Source organism: Cygnus atratus, chromosome 7, assembly GCF_013377495.2.
Source record: "Cygnus atratus isolate AKBS03 ecotype Queensland, Australia chromosome 7, CAtr_DNAZoo_HiC_assembly, whole genome shotgun sequence".
Lineage (NCBI taxonomy): Eukaryota > Metazoa > Chordata > Aves > Anseriformes > Anatidae > Cygnus > Cygnus atratus.
In genome coordinates, this window is record NC_066368.1 from 10,917,338 (window position 1) to 10,940,161 (window position 22,824).

The 22,824-nt window shown below is 45.8% G+C and overlaps 1 long non-coding RNA gene across 3 annotated transcripts; it reads right to left on the minus strand.

Annotated features, from left to right (window-relative positions):
• Window positions 1-710: 710 nt before the first annotated feature.
• Window positions 711-10,556, minus strand: LOC118248674 (uncharacterized). Of its 3 annotated transcripts, none has more exons than XR_004778817.2 (6): window positions 10,431-10,556; window positions 7,115-7,365; window positions 3,319-3,792; window positions 2,251-2,338; window positions 2,011-2,142; window positions 711-1,276 (listed from the first exon to the last, which is right to left on the minus strand). It is a non-coding gene; the product is annotated as an uncharacterized LOC118248674 (long non-coding RNA). The 3 variants fall into 3 exon arrangements; XR_004778815.2 differs by having other exon boundaries at window positions 711-1,279; XR_004778816.2 differs by lacking the exons at window positions 7,115-7,365; window positions 10,431-10,556 and adding an exon at window positions 4,131-4,705 and having other exon boundaries at window positions 711-1,279.
• Between the last annotated feature and the right edge of the window lie 12,268 nt (window positions 10,557-22,824).

Genomic DNA, 22,824 nt, shown 5'->3' on the forward strand with positions numbered 1-22,824 from the left:
CAGCATCTTATGGTGATTCTGACAATTCAGCAGCATCCTCGCTGCTCCAAGGAATTGAAAAACACAAGCGGTGCGGAAAACATAAACATCAGCGTGCAGAGCAAACACATCTGATGTACCAGAGCAGCAACAAAGAGCCTCCAGAGACTGCAGGGAGAGCACCTATTTGTCGGGGAGAGCAAACCCGGGGGACGTAATGAACAGGCAAAGCATGGCTCGGCTTCTTGGGATTCAGAAAGTAATTAAAGGAGGCACAAGTCAGCAGAGCAGAATATTACACTGTGACTTCATTACAGTCATCAGCACTCACCCCCTGCTGAGAAGCCTTCTCTTTCCCTCTACCCCCGCCCCTGGCACATTTTATTACCAAAACCCAGGGTCATCGCGCATAATGGAGAAGTTCATTTTAAAACTTTCTCAAAACGCAACTGGGAAGCTTAGACTTTCTACGTGGGAAGCGTAGAGGAAATAAAGAAAATCAAGTAAGAAGGAGGTTACTCAGACAGTGAGATGAAATGAAACTACAGCTGCAAAACTTGATGGATTTTTATGGCTGGGGAAGCCCACAGCATAGGCAGTGTCATGAAACCCACCACCACATGGTTACATCAGTACACAGCTGCCACCAGCTCTACTGAAACCAGGCCAGATATCTGGCACTAATACAGCTCTGTCCTGAGTTCAGAAAAACAAAACAAAACAAAACAAAACAAAAAAACCAACACCTGTTTATTTTAAACATCAATAAAGAAAAACTTGTCTACAGTAGGTTGCTACAATATACTGATTGGAGTGGCACATACCTGACATTAAAGGATATGCAGGGCTAAAGGCTGGCTTTCAAGCAAGCACGGTTGTGTACGCTCACATCTTAGGGTCCTTGGAGGTGGATTTGTGGTAGGAGACCTTGTTCTCTCTCATTTGCTTTTTAATTTTTGTTTGTAGCTAGATATCCTGTGTGTGGCCAATAGCAGACAGAAATCATAATGAAAAGGAGCGATCTCAGGGCATTTCTCAGCAGGCAGGGTACCGGGGCATTGCAGCAGCGTGTTGGCATTGCTGCAGCAACCAGAATATTAGGGGAATTTTCCAGAATGATGTAGGATGGAGAACAGCAGGCTTGTCTATGTCGCCTTGCAAGGCCAGCACCACATGGCCCAGTGCATCATCCCAGACAGGGCCAGACCCTCTTTGTACGCTTACATTTCCAGAAAGGAGGAAGAGATCAAAGCCGTGGGAGTACTTTTAAATACCAGAAGAACTGTCTTGCTCTGTTCTGCTGAATGAGAGAGAGACTTCATTGGAGAATAAATTGCTTTTATGTCAAGACAGTAACCTTGTACTGCCTCCACCCCATTCCCAGCCTTACTGACCTTCATTACACCTTGACTCTTTTAGCACATCTGGCTATAAATTAGGACAAATGGTTTACGCCCTTTCCTTCTCCTGTAAGGCAGTGCATTACAGCAGGGCTGTTGGCACACAAAAGCTTTTGCCCTTTCTGTTTCCCTCCCTCGATAATGAGCCATCTATTAAGGAGGCAGATGCAGTTTTAGCTGGTGATATCTTATGTAATTATGTGGGTGAACAACAGAGACAGAGAGAACAGAAGATGGTGGAAGCGAGGAAAAGCAAAACCAGCACAATTCCCAGAGCCCTTAGAACTGCAGTGTCACCAGTGCCCTTCCCTTTCCTTGCACCCCTGCTGCTGGAGCCTACAAGAAGAGATTTGCTCCCCACAACTCCCAAGCAGCTCTTTTCCATGACCCCAGTTTATCAAATTCACTTTAAGTAAGCTTCAAATCCAGCTTATCCCACCAGTGTCAAGTTCTTATATCAACACGCTTGGGCCTGGGCCCCCAGAGGAACAAGGTTTTCTCTGGGATGCATGTGCCTCGTCAGTCTCCCACTAACTGCCAGCCAGGTCATATCTTTCCACTTGCTTGATTTCTTTGGTATAACATTCACCGGCTATTTGCTTGCCATTCCTTAGCTTGTGCCTGTACCAACCTGGACTTCCTGATGCTCTCCTGTCAAAACTGGTGTGACCAAGGCTGCCTTCCTTACTCGGCCAGGAAATTTGCAAAGAAGTCTTCTGAACAGAAAAGCAGTAATGCATGTACCATACAGAGAACATCAAGCCTGTAGTAAACAGAAAAATCTAAAAACTTTTCCCAGACCTTGGGGAAGTATGGGTAGAGCAAACAGCCACAGGTGGCAGCTGGACTTGAGTCCCAAATAACGCTTTACCTCAGTCCAGATCTGTGGTTTGTTCTGCAGGGGCGTGCAAAACTTCCCCAAGTCTCGTAGCCCTCTGATTTGAAAGGTAAGTTTGGTCCTGTGATGAAAATAAAAGGTGTTGGGTTAAATTTGGGGCAAACAGTTATTGATCTTACCGTTTTATTTTGTTAGTTTTACTCTAGTTACTCACCCATCCCTGCCCTAAAGCTGACATAAGCTTGGTTCACAGACCTCCCCTGTGGGATCCACTTGTAGTTGCCGCCTCCTCTGCCCTCCTTACATCTTACCTAATGATAATTACCAGGGGACTGGGACATTTAAATTGCCTGACAACAGCACCCACCTCAAGGAATGAAATAACGCTTTGAGGCTGGACACAAATGTACTTAACACAAAGATACCACAGTTTACCCTACGTGACGGTCATTGCAAAGCCCGTGCACAACGTGAGGAAACAGAGGTAGGAGAAAAAAGTCCCCTATGGGGTGAGGCTGTCTATTAACCTGGTAACTGGTAGGTTTTCCATGAAAGATATTTTAGGACTACAGTGCATGGCTGAGAAGAAGTACTGCTATTTTTATATTACAGATTGGAAATGTAGGCACAGATATGAGAAATGATTTGCACAAGGTTGCACAAGACCTTGGTGGCAGAGCCACAGACCCTCTCTCTTTTGCATCTACTTCTTGATGCTTTACCTACAAGACTTTCCCTCTTACTAGAAGCCTGTGAAGCCAAAGAAAGTTCAGAGAGGGAGGATTTGCCTGCACAGGCATGCCAGGAGCGCTTCACCCAGACTTTCAGACAGAAGTTGGAGATCCTATGCGGACATGCTGTCTCTGGCCTGAGACTATATCCGAGCCCACAGCCCCAAGAAAATTGGTGCTCTCCTGGGATACTCAACCAGGGAAGCTCTTGTACTGCCTTCTCTTCTACAGCAAAAGTAGGTACTCTCGCTTCCCTGTTGCATAGCCACAGACAGCCTTTACATCGAAGGAGGCCATGTCTCCCTGTTCTCCTCATTTTTATTTCATGCTGGTGAAAAACACTGGCCTGATCATCCTGGCCTGTACTTACCCGCATGCTGGAGCGATGAGACCTCTCCTTCACCTTGCCTGGCCAGCGCACCTATACCAGGATGTTCTGGGAGCAGTTCGAAGGCTGGAGGGGCAGTGTAGTTTCCATTGTTCACTCCCATATTGGTCTCAGTCAAAACTGCAAAGAAAAGCCTGCCAAGTAGAAGAGGTCAGGGAGCCAGGCGAGCGCTTGTCTAACCAGGTTTGCTGTGACACTGCACTTGTAACCCACAGGCCAGTGAACACGTTCCTGCTGCTGGTGCAGGGGTGGTTTTCCTCTTGCCAAACTGATCTCGGTTTATGTTGGTAATCTTTGTGCTGAATCTGCATTTAGTAACATGCTGCAGCGTCTTTGCTTCTAACTTCTTGCACGGTTGACTCCTTTGCCTACCGTACTAGAAGCTAATCCATGCCCAAAATGTGAAAGAGAATCATGCAGAAGGCAGAATGACACTGGGCAAATTAGCTCAGGATCCTGTAAATAAAGACCACACGTGAATGAATATTCACAAAAGATGCTGAATCAATGTATTATGGACAACTTTAATCAGCCTTGCAATGCTAGAATACCTTAAGGTCAGGTTTTGGATAAAATAAAATAGGTACACAATACAGAAATGAATGTTTGCTGATCTTTAAAAGGGATAGGCTATAAATATCTTTTAAGACCCATGAAAGCATTCAATGAAGACATCAAATTATATTTATCCCTCAAACTCACCACAAAATTGTTACAGACTTTCTTTTTTTTTTTTTTTTTTTTTTTTCTCCTTTGAAAAACAATAGGAAACAAACTGGTTTATCTTACCATACCTGCTGTAAATACCTTTATGGCAAGGTAATTGCTAAGTGCATTGTGTTGAACAATTCGTTACTTTGTTAGAGGAACATTTGTCATGCCCTTTAGAGATGGCAGAAGAAAATTCCCCTGTGACCTTTGGAAAATGAAATCAGTGTCATTACTCAGAAGTCAAAGTTGGTAAGTTTGTTTTTAAACTTAGAAAGGGTTTCCCATGCCTCCTGAAAAAAGACACAATTTGCGCTTCCACAGAAATGGAGCCGACCTAACTTATTCCAGCCCTTTTAGACCATTAATGATTTGTGCCTAACTAGCTAGTAGGTGATTCACCGGTTAAAGCACTGCGGGCTCCCTGTCCTGTGCGCAGCCCTGTGCCTGTCATCGCAGAAGTACAGGGCATAACACCGTGGGCTGCCTGTACTGGAGGGAAGATCACGAGCCCGATTGTGTGATACAAACAAAGGCAGAGCCATTATCAGACGCTGCCTCGCCAGGCTGCATGAAAAAACCGCCTCTGCACAATTGCATAATGCCCTTGGATGTTCCCAGCAGTGCCACGGCAGGCCCACGGGGCTGGCGCTCGGACAGGGAGGAAGCTGGATCTCCTCCCTCCCTCCCTCCCTCCCAGCATGGGAAAGCTCAGGAGAGCTGTTGTGTAGGCAAAAACCCCTCACTTATCTCCTGGGAAAGAGCCGTGCTGCTCTGGAGTGACGTCTGACACACAGAGCTGCGGTGATGGATCAGAGGGAGCCCAGCACCGCGGCAAGCACACGCTGCGTGTGTCACATCCCCTTCCCCGAGCCTGCACTCATCTCGTTCGCTGGGACAGGAGGCGCACGTACCCCGGTTTTGATCAGTTCCTATGCATTACAATAGGAAACTGTTTAAGTGAAGAGGAAAACACTGTACATACAAAGCTTCTGTATACGTAAAGCCCCATCTTGCACTCTGAGTGCGGGAGGCGCAGTTTAACAACGCAGCAAGGCGATGCGGTGCCCTGTTCTTTGCTGTTCACAGGGCGGTGAGTATCTGCACCCACACCAAGCAGGGATGGGAAGGAAAGGGGGGATAGACCCAGGAACTGTCAGACTTCAGCGTGTGGCTGAAATCTCCAAGCAGCCGAAATTCCCACCAGAACAGCAAATGGCGACTTTCCCAGCCGGCTTTAAGTGGGCACAACTTCACCCCGAGTGAACATGGCTGTGGTCAGCAGCATGTGTGACCTACCGGGTTTCATTTCACTTGCCTGGGAGCCCATCTGCTTGGGATGCCTCCTCCTCTGCTGCTACCGGTGGCACCAGAGACTTACAAGGCAGCAGGGAGCATTTCCTAATATCGGTGGGGTGTAGCTTTCCAGCGTGGCGGATTGTGCTATTAACTGCGGCAAAAGGGAAGAGCACAAGTGGGCAGGGGAGGGAGAGCGCTTCAAGGCCTGGAGTTGAATGGCAAGTGATATTAAATAGTTCTACGTACGCAAAACAAATGTTTGAAGCTTGCAGGGATATTGCTACAGACGTCGCAGTGTTCATTAGAAAAGGGGAAAGCTGTTTGGAAAAATGGAGCCTACACAGAAAAAAATTAGATCTATGTAAACAAGATAGAAAGGAGCTGGGAGCTATGGAGTTAGAGTTGGAGGAGTGTTTTAAACTAAAGACTGGGGGGAAGGAAGAAATATAGAAGAACACTCAGTTTGGTTGAAGCTTTTACATCTCTATGTTAAGAAAAAAAGGTAAGACAGTGCAACGGAGTTGAAGTGGGAAACAGAGAAGACAAGTCTCTATAAATGAAGCCCCAATTAAGTAAGCCCCTTAAGCAAGCCCCTTCGTACTGCTGTATCTGTATGTGATTCACCTGGTATGACAGAGCAACTCATTTTCAGCTCATTTTTGAGCAATTAGAGAATCTGCAGGAAGAGGATAAATTATACTCGAGTTCATCCCATCTGGCAGGCAGAATCTGTTGTAAGACGTAGCTAAGGAAGAATCACCTCTTCTTGTCAAAAACATGTCAAACACAATGTTTACCTTTAAGAAGGGGAACCACATAAAATGAGGAAATTCATTGAAGTGAGAAGCTAAAAACAGTAGAGCACCCGAAGATGATATAATGTTGTTTAAAGATGCTGTACAGCAGGCCCGGCATCAAATAAAAATATGCAAAGGAAAAGAAAAAGTAAGCTAGTGTGATTAAAGCGTGTAACACTGCTGAGGTGTAAAAAGAAAAATGGAGGGTTAAGGAAGATGGAAAAGAACATGCAGTCTGACAAAGCGGATATGAAACTATAATAAAGTACAAGCAAATGAGAAACAACTTGCTAAAGGCATAAAACTGAATGATGAGAATTTTTCAAGCACAGCAAAAGCAGGAGGCCTGCTGGAGAGATGGTGGCATGCATGGATGATCCATATGTAAAATGAGTAAGATAAGGCCATAGCAGAAAATCAAAATGAATTCCTTGTGTTGGTGTTCCTGGAGGAACTTCCACACTGGATTACTCTTTAAGGAGGAATGGTTTTAAGGTATAGTTTCACTACTCCTTTAGCTAGAGCAGGCTGAGGCATCAAATAAAAATGTGATTTCCTCCTCTTTAGTAAGGGTCCCCTGCCCCCTTCCTTGTGTTGGCACTGGTCTTTGCCTGATCCCATGGTGGGTTGGCTCTGGCAGCCCCAAAGAGTCACTGAGAGTAGGGGGAATGCTGCCCACAGCCTGGGGTCCCGGGAGGCACAGCCAGGCTCCCCAGCCAGAGCCCGCACCTCGGTGTTACCAGCCTCTGGCTTTCCTGAGGAGAAGTATGATGAGGGACCTCCGGGACCGGGGGATGTGGAGCGAAAAGCCAGCGGCTGGAAGCTCAGCTCAACATGCAGCAACGACATGAGGTTCTGAAGGAGCTGTGATTGGGGCTGAGACCTTGGACAGTAATAAATGTGTTTCTGGGTTTCCTCTTTGCCAGAAAACGGGCATGTGCTGGAGGAACTCCAGGACTATGCCATAAACATACCTGGGTGCAGAGCTGCATGCAGGAGCCAACAAATCTCCCCTCAGTGACCACAGAACCAGCGCAACCCGTCAGGTTTCCTCACCACACTGTGCCTGGTAGCACTCAGCGGGCACGAGGTGCAACGTGTCGCGGATGAGAATAAGACATTTATGAGTTGTATGGTTCAGAGACAAAGCAGCTGGATGTTCGTCAGCCCACTGGGATGATTCATGGAGGTTGGTAAGGGCTGGTATTCTTTACCTGATACAAAACTGACACAAAGCAGAACATTTACTCTTTGTGCCTCACTGAACCCCTATATAAATTAAGATAATGACCACCTCACGAGGTTGCTTCAAGAATTAACTGATATGGCCAAAGCCTTGACATTCTTAGGTGCACATACAAATTATTTAAACAGCTTTTAAGCAGTTCTCTTTTAAATGTGAAACAGACACTGTTATGTCAAGGTCCTTTCAATTGGATATGTGACCAAGATGAAAGAGAGGGTCTGGAGCTGATCATCTTCAAAGTGAGAGCACCTGGGGTGGCTGCTCAGCGTGGATGCCAATCACCAGACAGGCACTGGAAATTCAAAACATTCCAGCTGGTGATTTGTTACATCAACCTTTTTCATCTGAGCTAGATCAGGCAGTGAATCAATATGGCACAGACTTCCTGCGATGGACAGAGCCATGCTGCAGTCATTAACGTAGGGGCATACTGGAGCTGTATCCTCCTTTCTCAACATTTCTGCTTATTCAATAATTAAGTAATTTAAAAACTTTCAATGTTCCCATAACCATCTCCCACGAGCAATTACATTTAACCATGTATTGTCAGGTCTTAGTTCCACAAGCAGTTTTTTTTATGACCATTTCTATTTTTTAATGGTTGCTCTCCAAAACTTTATCTGGAACCATGTCATGCTGTACGAAGCAGAAAGGGAGACTTTAAACTTTATCCAGACCCAAGAATAGGGTTCTCTGAAACCAAGCATAGCCAGCAATACAAATAGATTACTTTCACAATATCTGACATGCGAACACTAATTAAAACAAAATTTAATGACAATAATGAGCCCTTGAAGATTACCTCTTTTCCCTAAATTTGGTTATTTGGGATTTCCTAATCACATGGCTCTTACACTTGATTGAAAATTCCTCTTCTTCTAAAAGCATCAGCATAGTCTAAGAGCACTAGAGACTTCTCAGGGAGATGTGGTTGGAAAACCTCTCCTATCTGTCCCAGCCAAGCTCCTGAGCCACAAATGGAGGTCAGGCAAGGTCAGTGTCCAGATTCTTCTTAGTGAAGATGGAAATCTTGGCAAATGCTTTGGATGCACTGGGTACTTTATTCCTTACATCCTACCTGAAATATCACATGATCCACTCATGCCATATGGTCTAACAAACAACCTTAAGGTTTAGGCTGTTGTTGTTTTTAAAATCAGACCTTAGGTCACTTACCATTAGGCTTTAGGCACTTTGAAGCTCAGGCATGTAATTAAATCCAGTCAAATAAAGGCTAAAACCCATCTTGCTTTTACACCATCTTGAGTGCTGACCTAAAATAAGCTGATGTTGTGTTTGCACTTTTCAGCACTCAACAGTGGAGATCAAAACCGTCCCATTTCTCACATTGGGATTAATAAGTGACTCCCAGCTTATTGAACTTTTCAACTTCCATGATACCAATACATCCAACATTCTACTTTCCAAATATTTTAGCCACTTCCAAGGTTGCCATTACCGTGGTCTCAGATCAGTCTCACAGTCTCAAATGCCTCCATACCCACCGCATCTCTGTGGCCAACAGCTGCACTTCGGCCAGGTGTATAAACAGGGATCTCAGGGCCAGAGAGGAGAACACAAGTCCCACACAGCTTCCAGCACTTGGGAGTCCCCAGCAGCCAGCTCAGTCACTGCACCAACTTTTCTTTCCCATTTTCGCCCTAGTAAAAGGTATGGTCTAAATCCCATGTACATCTACGAGCGTCTTACCACAAGACTTCGTAGACCTTCTACTGCCTTCAGCAAACTTGGCTCAAACCTAATTGCTCCTGCCAACCTTCCTGTGTTCCTGGGCTTCGCAGGGTAACCATTAAGGACAGAAATAAATCCTTTGTTTACTCTGGAAATTGGAGAGCTGCTTTAACCTCTGGCTAAAAACAGGTGCATTTTCCTATCAAGTTCGTGAGTCACTCATCCCAGCACAGACTGGTGAGCTTGGAAAGCCCAGTGGTCACAGAACAACAGGAAAGGATGACTTTTTAATTGAACGGTGGCAAATTTCATCATCCGGCTTTCCTGGGTGGCTTTTTTTCTTTTTAAGTCATGTTAAATCATTGGTTTAACACAGCTCAGGCCTGTTCCTCGTAAATTCCTTTTCTGTGTAGTATTTCAGCATCATATCCAGTTTGGGATGGAAAACACTACTATTGTTAGACTCCTAGGGGAAATAGCAGGTGTAATGTGTGACTACATAAACAGTGTAGGCAATTAATACCACTGTAATATATTTTATGTTTGGTCCAGCATAATCAGACCTTTCAGCACAGGGACCTGTATTTTTATTTTATTATTTTATTTTTCTGTGAAAACAAGGTGTTCTCTTTCTGCAGAACTGTTTTCACAGAAAACAGTATTGTTTCTCACATACCGCATGGCCAGAACAGCCAAGGAATTCTTAAAAGGTGACCTTCAAAGGTGACTTCTTTCTGATGAATTAAAAAAAAAAATGCAATACCTTTCCCCTCCAATTTTAACACTAGAAATTCAGGTCTGATTGCCCTGTTTTTCCACAACTGAAGCCTCACGAAAACATCCACAGGAGCTGCTCTGGGGATATTTCTCCACTGCACAGTTAACTAACATTCTGACTCAAACCAAACTCAGTGGCTCTTGTTATACACACAGGAGAAATGTCTGACCTGGCCAAGGTGTGCTCCCAGGCCAGGCCAGCTTACCTAGCTGGCTGCTGAGGGCAGGTAGGACTGGAGCCCACCTGTTTTGCACTGTGATTGCAGACAAGAAAATTAAATAACAAAAAAAATCACGAGTTTTGTTGGTTCTCCAGTGCACCTCTCCTAGTTTCCCTGTGGGAGCCAAATAGAATCCTACAGCCTCTGAGCACAAGAAAAATGTGGCTCCATGGCCAGAAACACTGCATCAACAAGGTCACAGAAACATGGGCAGGTCTGTGCTTGAGGATGGGCCAGGTTAACTGTGCAGTGAAAATGAAGTCTGGGGGGGGAATTGATTTTTGCATTAAATCTCTGACAGTTTTGATAGTGCCTCACTTAGTTAGGCGTCTTTGAAATAAAGAAGAGAGTCACCTGGTCCCTGAACAGCAGGGATGTTCAAATGAGTTCTCTCTGCACGTCGGTGTCCTCTGAGGAAGATCAGCAAATGAGTGGTGAAGGAAAGGCTTGACATTTTGGGGACTCAAAATGAAGTTGGTAAATGTATCTGCAGCTTAATGGAGAAAGACATATATAAATCCCTCCCAACAGAGCTATAGAGAGAAGCATGCACTGAGCATCTCCCCTTAACAAAAATCAGTCTTCAAAGGCTTTTTTCTTTGCTTTATCTCAAAGCACAAATATTTCCAGTTCCTGTCCATCCCCACCCCATTCCACCCACCTCCTCCCACCTTGCCCCACTTCAGGTCGCTTTGAGTGACACCAGCACCACTTAGGAAAACAACAGAAAGTCAATTACCCACCCACATCACTGTCGGGTTAATTTTTAACCTCTTCCAGCTGCACATTCAGCCGGCTTGCTAAGACTCTTCCTCCAGCCAGGGATCAAGTGAGAGCTTTCCATTCCTGCGGGCAGGACTCGGAGGCTCCCGCAGGAAGGCCACGTCCTCACCTCACAGCCCGAGCCCCAGCAGGTCGAGAGCAGGAGGCCTGCAGAAGCCACATGTCCCTGGAGGGCTGAGGGGAGAGATGTGGGAGGGATGATGTGATAAGTGCAACGCATGCACCTGAGAAAAGTGATGTAAATTTGGGTCGCTGTGAGGCTTTTTGGCCTACAGGAAGGGTGCCAGTGTCACAGCAAGTGGCACTTAGGTGCATGTGTGCCCACGTGGTTATGGCAGGAGTTAATGGCAATGATGAAGAAAAATTTACACCTTGATAAGAAACATTTTGAAAAAGTGTGTGATGTTTTGCCAAGGCTCTTTCTGCAGTTACAGCCATGGACTCTTCAGTTATATTGAAAAGCAATTTTCTGTTAGTGCAGAGTTGACAGAAGAGGTACGACCAGTTCTGTGAAACGCCCCCCATTTAGAAAAGCCCGGAGTGCAAATAATTGTTACATAGGTGCAGCTTGAAACAGAACAGGGCCAGAAAAGCACGATGAAAGAAGAGTTCAAAACAACAATGCTGGTGGTGCCTGTGCAGGCAGGCCTCAGCCTCCGGCCCTGCTTCCAGTGGCCAGTCTCATGCATGAGAGCAACACTCACAGATAGATAAGGCTGGAAGGGGAGATTTTAACAATTGACCTATCTAAACAATAACCCCGGCACTGCCACCCCAAGTTGTATGAGCAGTCAAGAGCAAAATTCAGTTGTGAGAGAAACAGAAGCAGTAGCGGAACTGCGCTCAGACACAAGTGGCCATACGTTTAACTTAAAATTAATTACTCCGAACCCAGCTGTTCTCTGTACCAGGAAACCAGTTATGCTTTTATGTGTACCTGTTTATAAAAAATTGAATAGTGCTACTATTGAAAATACCTTCACCTCACTGACGATTTAATCAAGGTTTCCCCATTCTCCCCCTCACTCCTGAACCCTGTGGGATTAGACCACGTTTAGGGCAGCCACTGCAACATGCCATGCAAGCACAAACACAATTATTTCTGGTTTTCTGCTTAGAGGCCAGTTTTCTCAGAAGCTAGCTCAGTCTGCTCTGGGTCTGATTCACTCCAGACACCATGAACCAGATGTGAGAATCCGCTTCTGCTTTCACCACCCTCGTTGTTAAACCAGCACGGCCTCTCCTAACAGCAGAGAAAAGGGACCAGTCAAAATGCAGGGTGAAAAATGATCTTCCTGCCCTGCCAGCACTGCAGACTGAAAGCTCCAAAGAATGGGAAGGTGATGTTTCAGTACGTTTTCACAGCACAGAGGGAAAGGAGGTCAATAATAGAGGGAAATGTACCCTGCAGCTCTTTTGGTACCCGTCCTTTAACATGCCTGCATTTCTGGGCCACCCAATAATAGCACAACATCGATGAATGGAAGGCTGGGAATAGGATGGACAGCGCGTGGAGAAAGCAATGACGACAAAGGGAAAGCCGACAGAGGAGGAGGCAGGGACTGATTGCTATGAAAAGATGAGGAGCATGCAATTAGCTCCAACATCAGCTGTCCACGCGCAGGCGAAGGACAGAAACGGGCAGGCTGGCCAGGGCTTTTACACTAGGGCTGATTTAACAGGATTCTCCGCCTTTTGCAGAATCTGGTCCTTCCGAGGGCCACAGGGTGAGGCCATGATGTAAGGGAGCACTTTGCAGTCGGAGAGGGAAACTCCAGCAGTGGGGAATCCTCTCCCTGAGGAGAAGCAGCACGGCCTCTCTCTGCATGCCCACAGCTGCTTTCTCCTGGGAAGTAAATTGCTAGTAAATAAACCACCACGTGTCAAGGCTCGGTTTGGTTTTTTCAACCTTTTCAAGCATTTGGCAGCTATGAAGAGGGATGGAAGGGTCTGGTTTTGGTTAGGAATTAGTGAAAAGCTTGTTGTTTATGTGTTGGGTTTTAAGTAGTCGGCGCCGCTGTGCACGGCCATAGGCGGGCCCCAAGCAACTCAGCCACTGCAGGGGATAGTGGGTTGGAAAAAATCCCTTGTGCATTCCCAAAATGGCCACCAGCTGATCTGGTCCCTAGGTGACTAATAACGGTTTGGAGAGATTTGACGCTTGGTGACTTTACTGGAAAGTTAATTTATTTTTCTTTATTTTTCCCAGCATAAAGAGGTTCCCTCCCCTTGTTGGGTTCCAGAGAAATAAAGAGGAAACTCAAAGTAACATTTTGCTTCAAAGCTGCAAATGTCACAGCGACACTTGCGGGAGGGAAGTGGGGAATTTCATTCAACGTGTGCTGAAATGTCCCAGCTAACTAGATCACGTTCAGATCTGGCATCTCAAATACACCCTGCAACAGAGGCCCAAGAGCAGAGAATGCAAACACACTCTGAAGAGAAGAAGTTTAGGCTAGTCTTTAACAAAACATCATGTGAGCTAGGCTTCAGCACACCGTGCTCTTGTTCAGCTTCACTAATTAGCCTTTCTGGGTTGTTTGTCTGTCTCTAAAATGTTATTTCTCCAGTCTCTGGTTGAAGCCTATTAGACCTGCTCCCCAGGCTTCATGGAAGCACTATCAGCCTTCAAAACCTCCCGCATTCCTCTTTCCTGCTCAGTTCCTGCACCGCGTCACCCTGCAGCAGCCCAGAGGTGTCAATTAGAGAACGATCCCAGGGCACTCACACCATGCCGTCGGAAAGCCACCGCGCAAAGTCCCTGTCACTTCCTCACACAGCTTCCTTGGCACTTGTTCCTACAATTCCCATTTTGCTGGAAGGGAGGAGCAGGAAAACAACTGTGACCTGTGCTTCTCCAGGACATGCTTGCAGCGCAGCAGCTCTTTCTGACAGATTAATAAAAGGCACTGGCAGAAAGGAGCCTGCTAGTCCAGTTCAGCCGGTCACCCGGTGACAGGAGCAATTGATCTCAAATGCAAACACCGGGTTACGAAATGAGTAAGAGGCAGTTGTCCTTGAAAAAGGTTTGCAACCAGAAAACTGCATTTTGGCTTTTCTTAGTAACAAGTTCTGAAAACAGAAAGAAATTTGTCAGCTGAATCATCCGGAGGTGCTTAGTCTGCAAGTTTCTTGAAACACAATAGTGAAGGCTGAGATTTTGAAAAGTTGGGGTCGAGTTAAAGAAGAGGGATACAACCGGGCTGGCCCCTTCTTCCTCCTCTGCGCTAAGCATCCTTACTTGCCTTATCAGCAGAGATACAGAAACATAACAGAGGGAATTCGGGAAGCTCAGAAACATTCGTTTTTTTTTCTATTACATTCTGAATTTTTCAACATGAGTCTTCCCAAGTGGGATGAAGAGAAAATTCTGCTCTTTTTGGCTTTTTCCTTATGAAACAAACAACCAAAAAAGCCACCCACAGAGCATAACACCACAAGCCATACAAGTCATGGTTTCAAAGTGAGCATTTCATGTAAACCTAATTCCTGGCTTTGTGAAATTGCTCCTGAGAAAAGCTCTAACCCACAAATAACTCTATTACAACATTTTCAGGCCCGAAGTTCTCAGGATTCATACTGCTTTTGGGAATTTACATTCTCCCCCTCCCTCACTTACTACTCTGCTACAGCAAATATTTCAGGGAAGCGTTCAAATGCAAGTAAAATCCGCCCTCAGTGCCGACTATAATTTTGAAGTACACGGTATTGAATAGGCAGGGGAGGAGAATCTATCCTGAATTTTTATGGCTTTGTCCTCAGTCACAAAGACCAGATGGGTAATTTCAAGCAGAATGATTTTTACGTCTGAATGGGAAACACAGAGGGCAAACACGCACAAAAGCCAAGCCTCCTACATAGCAGGTCCCTCCTATGGCAAGCCTCAGAACTCAGCACAAAAAGCATCCCTGCCCCTGCAGACCCCTCGGAGATAGAAAGCCTCAGAACACCATGATGACTCGTAAAAAGACCTGGCATAGTTAAATGCACCAAATTTATAAACCAACCTCTTTCTTCACAGACAATGTAGGACGGGTGAACAGTGAAAGGCAAGGCTCTCTTTCACCCTATTAATATAAACACGACCAATCCTTTTTTTTTCTTGTGCAGGGGATTGTGTGCACATACTTGGTATGCAAATAAGGCAGTGCAACATTATTTGTGCTCAGTCTCTTACTGAATGGCTATCATAGGGAATAAACATTTCTACGAGTATATTTTGCTCCACTCTTCAGTATTTCTTCCCATCCCTTTACTCTGACATACTTAATCAATTATTTCTACACTTATTCAATCCTGATGCTAACTGACTCACCTGTATGGATTAACCCATTGTAAAGGGATTACCTCCATTTAATCCCTGTTGCCCTATAGAAACAAATTAGAGCAGCATTTGAAATGCACACAAGTCGACTCAGCCTGCGTGTTTAAATTCCAGCTTCCTTGCTTGTCAGGGTGTCTGTGGCCTCCATTGCCTTAATAAGTACCTTCCAATTGCTTCCCTTTCCGAAATTCAAACATGCCATCCAGATCTATACAGCCCTTCACAATCCATCTGTGCCCCACCATATTCCTTTTTCTCTGTGTCTGCTCTCTCACCAGACTCCATGCCTTTTCACTGCAAATACCTCTGAGCATCCTGGCACGCTGAATGCTGATTCAGTTTGTTCCTGGCCCCTTGGTACAACCAGCAGAGCATCCCTGCTCCACGAGCTGCTGCTCTCTGGGCACCCACTGCAACCAAGGCGCAGGGAGGAAACAATCCATCCACAGTGGCAAGGCCAGGGTAGTTTTGATTGTGAATATTTCTTGCAAATTGGCTTATTTAAGAAATAACGCACAGGCGTGAAACTGTATGACCACAGTCCCCTCTTCTGTACCTTTCTCTTTAATGTGTTATATGTCATGTATTAGATTGCAAAATTTTTGATTTCTGCAATGTCTTGAACCCCGCTTTTATACAATTTGACACGAGCTTCCAACATTGGTTTCAGTCTGACTGACATGATAATAAATAATCTGTAACAAATAAACTGTTTTAAATAATTTAAACAATCAGTAACAAACTGATAAATTTCCATATGCTTTCTGAGTACATATGAAAGATATAGGCTGTATAACAGCATCCCTCGTGACAGCTTGAGAAGAGCAGATTTAATACTCCAAGACTTCTCTGGGTCTAGAAGCAAACAATCTCTCCCCATGGCACCACCCCGCTCCCCACCCACCAACTCTACTTTCAAAAAATAATGGGCGGTGAGTGAAAATGAAAGGGTTAATTTCTCTCTGTCTGGTTAACCTTTCCAGGCTATTCAGTTTCCTTTCAGACTCCATCCCATCAGAGGCATGTGAGGTGAAGGATAGAATTACAGACTGGGCATGTTTCCTGTACTTAGTGGGTGGATAGAGCACAACTTCCGCACTAATAATGTCAAGGTAATTAGGACATCCTGCAAAACCTGTAACAGGGAAGAAATAACCATTGTTTATTGTCATTTCTGCTGCTGAGGTGGTGGGCTCTCCTCACAACTGTTCTTGCCTTTCATTTTGAGCCATCTCTACATTATCAGACATATAGCCAGGCCAAATCCAAGAGCCCTGGGATTTCCAGTACAGCCTTTGGCTAAAATCTGATTTTTGTTCAATAATCACCAGAGAAGAGTAAACCAGACCTATAGGTCTGAGTATGTGTGATATTAAATAGCAGTTCAAACTGGGACCCAAACTGGCAAATTTAGCTCATCTGATTACATGTGCACGTATCTTCATGGAATCATAGAACAGCCCAAGTTGGAAGGGACCCACAAGGATCATTGAGTCCAACTCCTGGCTCCACAGAGGGCCCCCTCAAAGTCAGACCCTATGTCTGAGAATGTTGTCCAAATGCTTCTTGACCTCCGTCAGTCTCAGTGCTGTGACCACTGCCTTAGGGAGCCTGTCCCAGTGCCCGACCACCTCTGGGTGCAGAACCTTTCCCTAACCCCCAGCCTGACCCTCCCCTGTCCCAGCTCCATGCCGTTCCCCCGGGTCCTGTCGCTGTCCCCAGAGGGAAGTGCAAAGACTTTCGCACCACCCAGTGCAAAGACCTGAAGTTAGACTATCTTATTAATTTTACCCTAATTTCATTAGGGTAACCTTTCAGGATTGAAGGTGCCAAAGTCAAGCTTCGTTCTCCAGCAAGTTACCTAGATCCCAAAGCTTCAGGCTTCAACTGCCCAGCTGCAGTTTGCTCCTGGAGCCCAGAGAGACTTTGACTTGCCTTAAAGTCCACCCAATAACTCAACTTCTGCTTCTGGATAGCCCAGACATCTGCCAATGGAAAAGATCCCACCACAGCTTGCAAGAGATGCTGCTCTCCCTCTGAAATGTCAGCTATGTCTTTAAATTATTCTGCAATTATTTTATATCAAAGGCTGTGCCCACTAAAACTCAGGCATTTTGGTGTTTGCAGCACAACCTCTCAACCATCCAGCCACCACTGAAGCAGGAAGCACCTCTCCCGAGCAGGCAAGCTCAAGGACACCAGCACTGACCTCCAAGTGGTCACTTAGGGTTATGAAGCCCAGCAGCCCCTTTAGGCTATGTGGGCAACAGAGCGGGGTAAATCGTTTCCTACTGCCCCCTTTAGGGTTTCCTACTGCCTCCTTTAAAAAGCTCCTTTCTTTGGGATAGGCTATGGTGGATGCCATTTAGAGGAATGGAGCTCTTCCTCTGCCCGTTGGGAAGTCAGACTTTGGAGAGAAGCAACAAAGTTTTCTTGGGAGACAGGGAATGTAGCTGGAAAAAAAAAAAAAAAAAAAAAAAAAAAAAAAAAAAAACAAGGTTTGGAACCTGAACCTTTTTTCAGGTCTCTGTTTCACAAGGTTTTTAGCAGCAGACAACTGACCCTGCATATTTCCTACGAACCACTTCTCATCTCACTAAAACCATGCCCAGGACGATATGGTTGCATGGGCACGAATCTGGGAACCAGCCCCAGCCCAGGTGTCCGCATTCGCTGAGGGGGATGAGTGGGAAATGAGACAACTGCAAGACAATGTGCAAGCCTTCGCCTCTCAGAAAAGATCCTTCGCTCGTCTTTTCTGGCTGCAGTCACCACAGCCTGTGCAGGCACGCAGATGCCAGCACATGCTGTCCCTTATCACAGGAAGTGGCTACGTGGTCAGATGCAGACAGTCATATGGCAGCTCAGCCTGGCCGGGGAGCTGCTGGGCTCCTGAAGCCATTTAGATGCATTAGCAAGGACCATCTCGGTATCACTTAAGCCTTGGCAAGGGAACGTGACTGCACAGGCATACCCTTGACTGGGGCCACTCTAATTCATGTCTGCGCTGCCCAACCAAACGGGCCTTATGTCCATAACGGAATACAGATAATGATCTGTTAAATTATTGCTCTTTCCTTTCGTAAGATTTCCTGTCTGCTGGGTGCTGATGTTCGTAAGCACCGCAAGGAAAGCAACATTGATTTTTCCTCAGGTGGAGGATTTCAGGATGCCGCGTGTCTCTTGTTTGCTGTGCCAAACATATTTACGAGAGTCGTGGTTTTGCACACATTGCAAGCACAGCCTGCATCAATATCCTGAAGGGAACTGTGATTCTTAATTAACGACAGAGTCCCTCCAAAGGTGTCTCAATTAAACTTGTACATAAGGGCAGTATGCTAGGAAATTTCCCATCCCTCTCACGTGGAACAAGCTGTTGCCATCTGCAAAAGATATTGACAATAATGCTGAACCTAAATTGCTAAGTGCACTGCCGCTGGGCTTGTGGGGAGAGCCACATGTTATACAAGGCTTTTCTGAAGGGGCTTGTGTGTAATGAAATTCTGCACTCGCTTTTCAGAACTGCCAGGTTATCAAACTGCACTCGTCATTGCCATCAAATTCAGACTGTGAAAGAAAGTTGGGCATTTCAGGTGGGAGGGAGAGGAAGGGAAAGTGGATGTCAGGTCCTGAAATAATTAAAGATGACTCTGAAAGAGTTTAAAAAAATGAGATTGTGAAAATAAGTAACAGCACAAATCAACACAGAATTGCTAGCAATCAGAAGATAATGGTTTTGACCCTCTGACATGACATTGGTGTCTAAAGGCTGGTCTCCACTGAGAATTTGCTAGCATAATTATACTGCTAAAAACACTGGTATAGCTCTGTTTGGACACACTTATTTCAAAATAAGAACATTCATATAGAGTAGAAATACTGGTGTAACATAAGGTATAATTATAGTGGTAAACTTCCCTGTGCAGACAAACCCTTAGGAAAAAAAGTTTGTCTGGTTCGTTGGGTGCACCGAATTTAGAAGCAACCTCTGAGCACACCCACCCAAAAGGCAGGTCCCACAGCCCGTGTGCTTCTCTATCTGCCAGGCCAGAACAAAAAAGCTGAGATATACAGAAAAATCTACCTTTCCACAAAAGTTTGGAAGGAGGAGGTTGGTGGCCAAAGTGACTAAGTAACAGCAATGCCTTTGGTCCAGCTCACTGTTTCCTCTCCGCAGCTCTAACGTGGGAACAAAGTTGTGGGATAACTGGGGGTGGGAGAGATGCAGGCATGGTCGGTCTGGGCAGTGCGTTTCCCTCAGAGACAGAGAATTCAGTACTCCAAACAGCCTGTGCTCCCAGCCTCCTGCAGGAGAGAGGGCCGGAAGAGGTTAACGATCGACCCTAACCCTGCTGCCTGAGAGTGGGATGAACTGAGGCAGAGGCAGCAGAAATTCCTGCTGACGGGTCCAAAAGGGTCACCTAGCTATAGACTTAAGCCCTACGCACACTCTGAAGAATGTCCCTGACTGACAATCTTGCTCAGGCCTCTGAAAAGGCAGGGATTTCATTGGGCTGCTCGGCTGTAGGATTTTCCACCCAGTTTTCCTCTGAAAAGGAAGATCTCAGCCCCTGGCTTTAGGCACTGTAATCCTGAAGGTCATCTGTGAGTAGCCCACGACTGTTTCCTGCCTCAGCGCTTTGCTCGGCCCAGCCTGCAGTGACACAAGAGATGGGTTTCAACCACTTCCTTTGCAATGCTGCCTCATAGATCTTCCCACAAGGAATGCCATTTCCCTTTGCTAAGCTTTTCATGTTATTTCTAGTCATAACCAAGTAGTTATTCTCCCGTCTGACTTACTCAGCCCTTGAGGACACACAGCTCCTACGAGAAGCAGGTGCCACAAAGCACTCAGAAGGAGCTCAGCATTAGGATGTGAGCCATGAATTGTCACAGGCCTTTAAGTCCCAGGCGTGTTGCACCAAACCCACTACCAAGTATTAATAGCAAGGAAAGAAATGCTGTCTCTGGCCCTGGAGACTTTCCACTACTTGTTAGTAGCAGGGGACTGTTGAAACAAAGCAGAGGCGTCAGGGCCTGGTCACAAACCAGAACTGGTTCTGCTCACTGACCTCTCCACCAAGGCCTTCCCTTCCTCCCTCAGCTGGCTTTTAAACAGAGGAAGGCAGCTGCCCAAGATATGAACTACTTCAAACTTTTGTATAATCTGTTCTCAAAGCTGTGTCTGCCCACAGGCACTCGGAGATGATGGGTGAGCATAGGAGAGGGCCTCTGGCAGAGGGAGCTTTCTGCCTGTGCTTGGAGGGGCTTTGCAGCGTGCACAGAGCTGCTGGAAAATGGAGTGTGGCAGGACACAGCAAGTGAGAGAGGCCTACAAAATAAAACTTTGTCATAAATCAATAAAATTCTGTCTGGTCATAGTCACTGTGAACACAGTTTTGTGAATTTACCAGTGGAAACCCTTCAGGAGAGAACTGAGTCACCAGAGGGTGACACAGCAAGCTACAGACATCGGCCAGCTGTCACAGAGGAAACAAATTCCCTTTGTCTTACAGCACCATGCATCCAACATGTTTGCAGCCGGGGTCCTACCTTATGTCAGGAAAGAGCCTCTAGAATGAATGACTGGCACAAGCAAAGAAACTGAGGTGCTTTGCAACGACACAGTTTTAGAGGCCCTCTCACATTTTGCAGGGCTCCATAACATCCCAAAGACATCAAGTTGTGTGTGATGCTGTCTGATGGAGGAGAGCAGCTGGAGCACTCCAAACTACACGGGCTCTCACTGAGTGGCTGGGACCACTGTGGATATAACCTGTGCTGGTGCTCTACTGCCAGATGACACTGGGACTTTCATCAGACAATCAAAGGTCACCAAAACTATGCACATATTTTAATATAATCATTTAACACCCTCAGAACAGAGGTGGATAGAATTCTATACGCAGTTATTATAGCTTTGGATAGCTCCAGTTGGTGAGAAAAGCTTAAAGTGCTCTTACAAAAGCAAACAGAGGAGAAAAAATTCCCATCACAGATATCAGGCCATGATCATCACAGAACTCAAACCTTGCTTATAAGACACCCTGGATGTCAGGAGCATAGTAGATCTAGCAATTCCTCTTTATCATGCCCCCTGGCTCTTCAGAGAAAACAGCAGTCTCACTGAAGACATACTGGTCATTGCTGTTGAAACTCTGTGCACACAGGAGACAAGAAGCTGAGCCATTCCCCACCAGGTGACCCTGTAAGGGTCATCCTATACAGTCACGCTTACAGACCCTACTTCAGCTCAACAGACAACTTTCCATTATCACCAACCCTACAGAAGCCTAGCTTGCAGTTTGCGGGATGCAGCAAACGCCAGAGATCCCTCCTCCCTCCAGCTCTGCATGGGAGACTCATGAAGTCATGTCTGCGCAGAAAAGCAACCTTTCTTTTTTTCTTTTCTTATTTCACCGTAAAACAATCCCTTGACTTGATCCTAAACCAGTCCCACCCATGTGAGGACACAAGCATGTTCCAGCGCCATCTAGCCACCTGCTGCAGAAACTCACCGCAGCACCTGGAGCACGAAATCCGGCGCAGGAAGTTGTCCCTAAAAGTGCACAAACCTCTTGCCACCAAACCCAATGTCTAAGGTCATGCTGCCAGCTCTGCACTGATGTAGGACAGTACCTTGGCTTAGTAAGTTTGTGAAAGGCTTTCTGAACCAAACTGGCGGTCGCTTTAACCGCTGCTTAACTTTCAGATGCCTTTTCTACCAAAAGAAAAAAGAATGAGTGACCTATCAGGGTTTCAACTAACTTTCGTTTCAGGCTTTGTAGTTCCTCTGAAGCAGAAACACGAAGTGAAACCTTAGGGTGAGGGTGCAGTGTAAATCCCCAGATAGATCCATTCAGCTGAAAACTGGAGTCTCCATTCAGCTCCATAATGTGACTTAAGCTGCATCACACCTGCACCTTAGTGAGAGAGGAGACCTCGTAAACAAGTCCAAGCAGGAAACCCAACCAGCACTTGAAGATAGGAAGGCTATGACATGCATGGAAGGCGAATCAGTGCTAACACAGACTAGCAGCTTTCATTAAAGGGTTTAATGATCAGTTTAAACCAATCTGAGTCTGCTTCCTTCCTGCCATACATTGCCATCAGCTCTCTTGTGTGGGTACTGCTCATCGCAGGGTTTGGTGCAGTGCCAGACTGGCCTGATGATCCAGTTGAAAACCAACCCTGAAAATAAAAAGCCTTCATTCAGACTGGCAGCAAGCTAATCCTCTCCAGCTCAAGTGCAGGAAGATGTGGCCAGATGCTCAGGGGAGGACAGGACTGCTTCTTTAGGCAACAGTGCAGATCTAAAGTATTAATCCATACTCCTAGCACTACAGAGAAATCATTTAATTCATAACTGCTGGCTAGAGCATATACTCAGTGATCCCGCTGAGTACACTTGCCTCACAGGTGAACTTTCATGGGAAACATTAGAAGATGACATAGAAACAAGAAACTGAACTGTAGTAGCAACATAAAGTACCAGCTGTAAAGTTACAGGTCTAAATGCTGACCTTTTTACTGAAAGTTCACTCTGCATCTGTCACATCAAAAAATAAAGATAGATATTTCACTTGCAAACCAACCTGCTTTGTGCGTACTAAGGATCCCCAGCTTTGACATAACACAAAT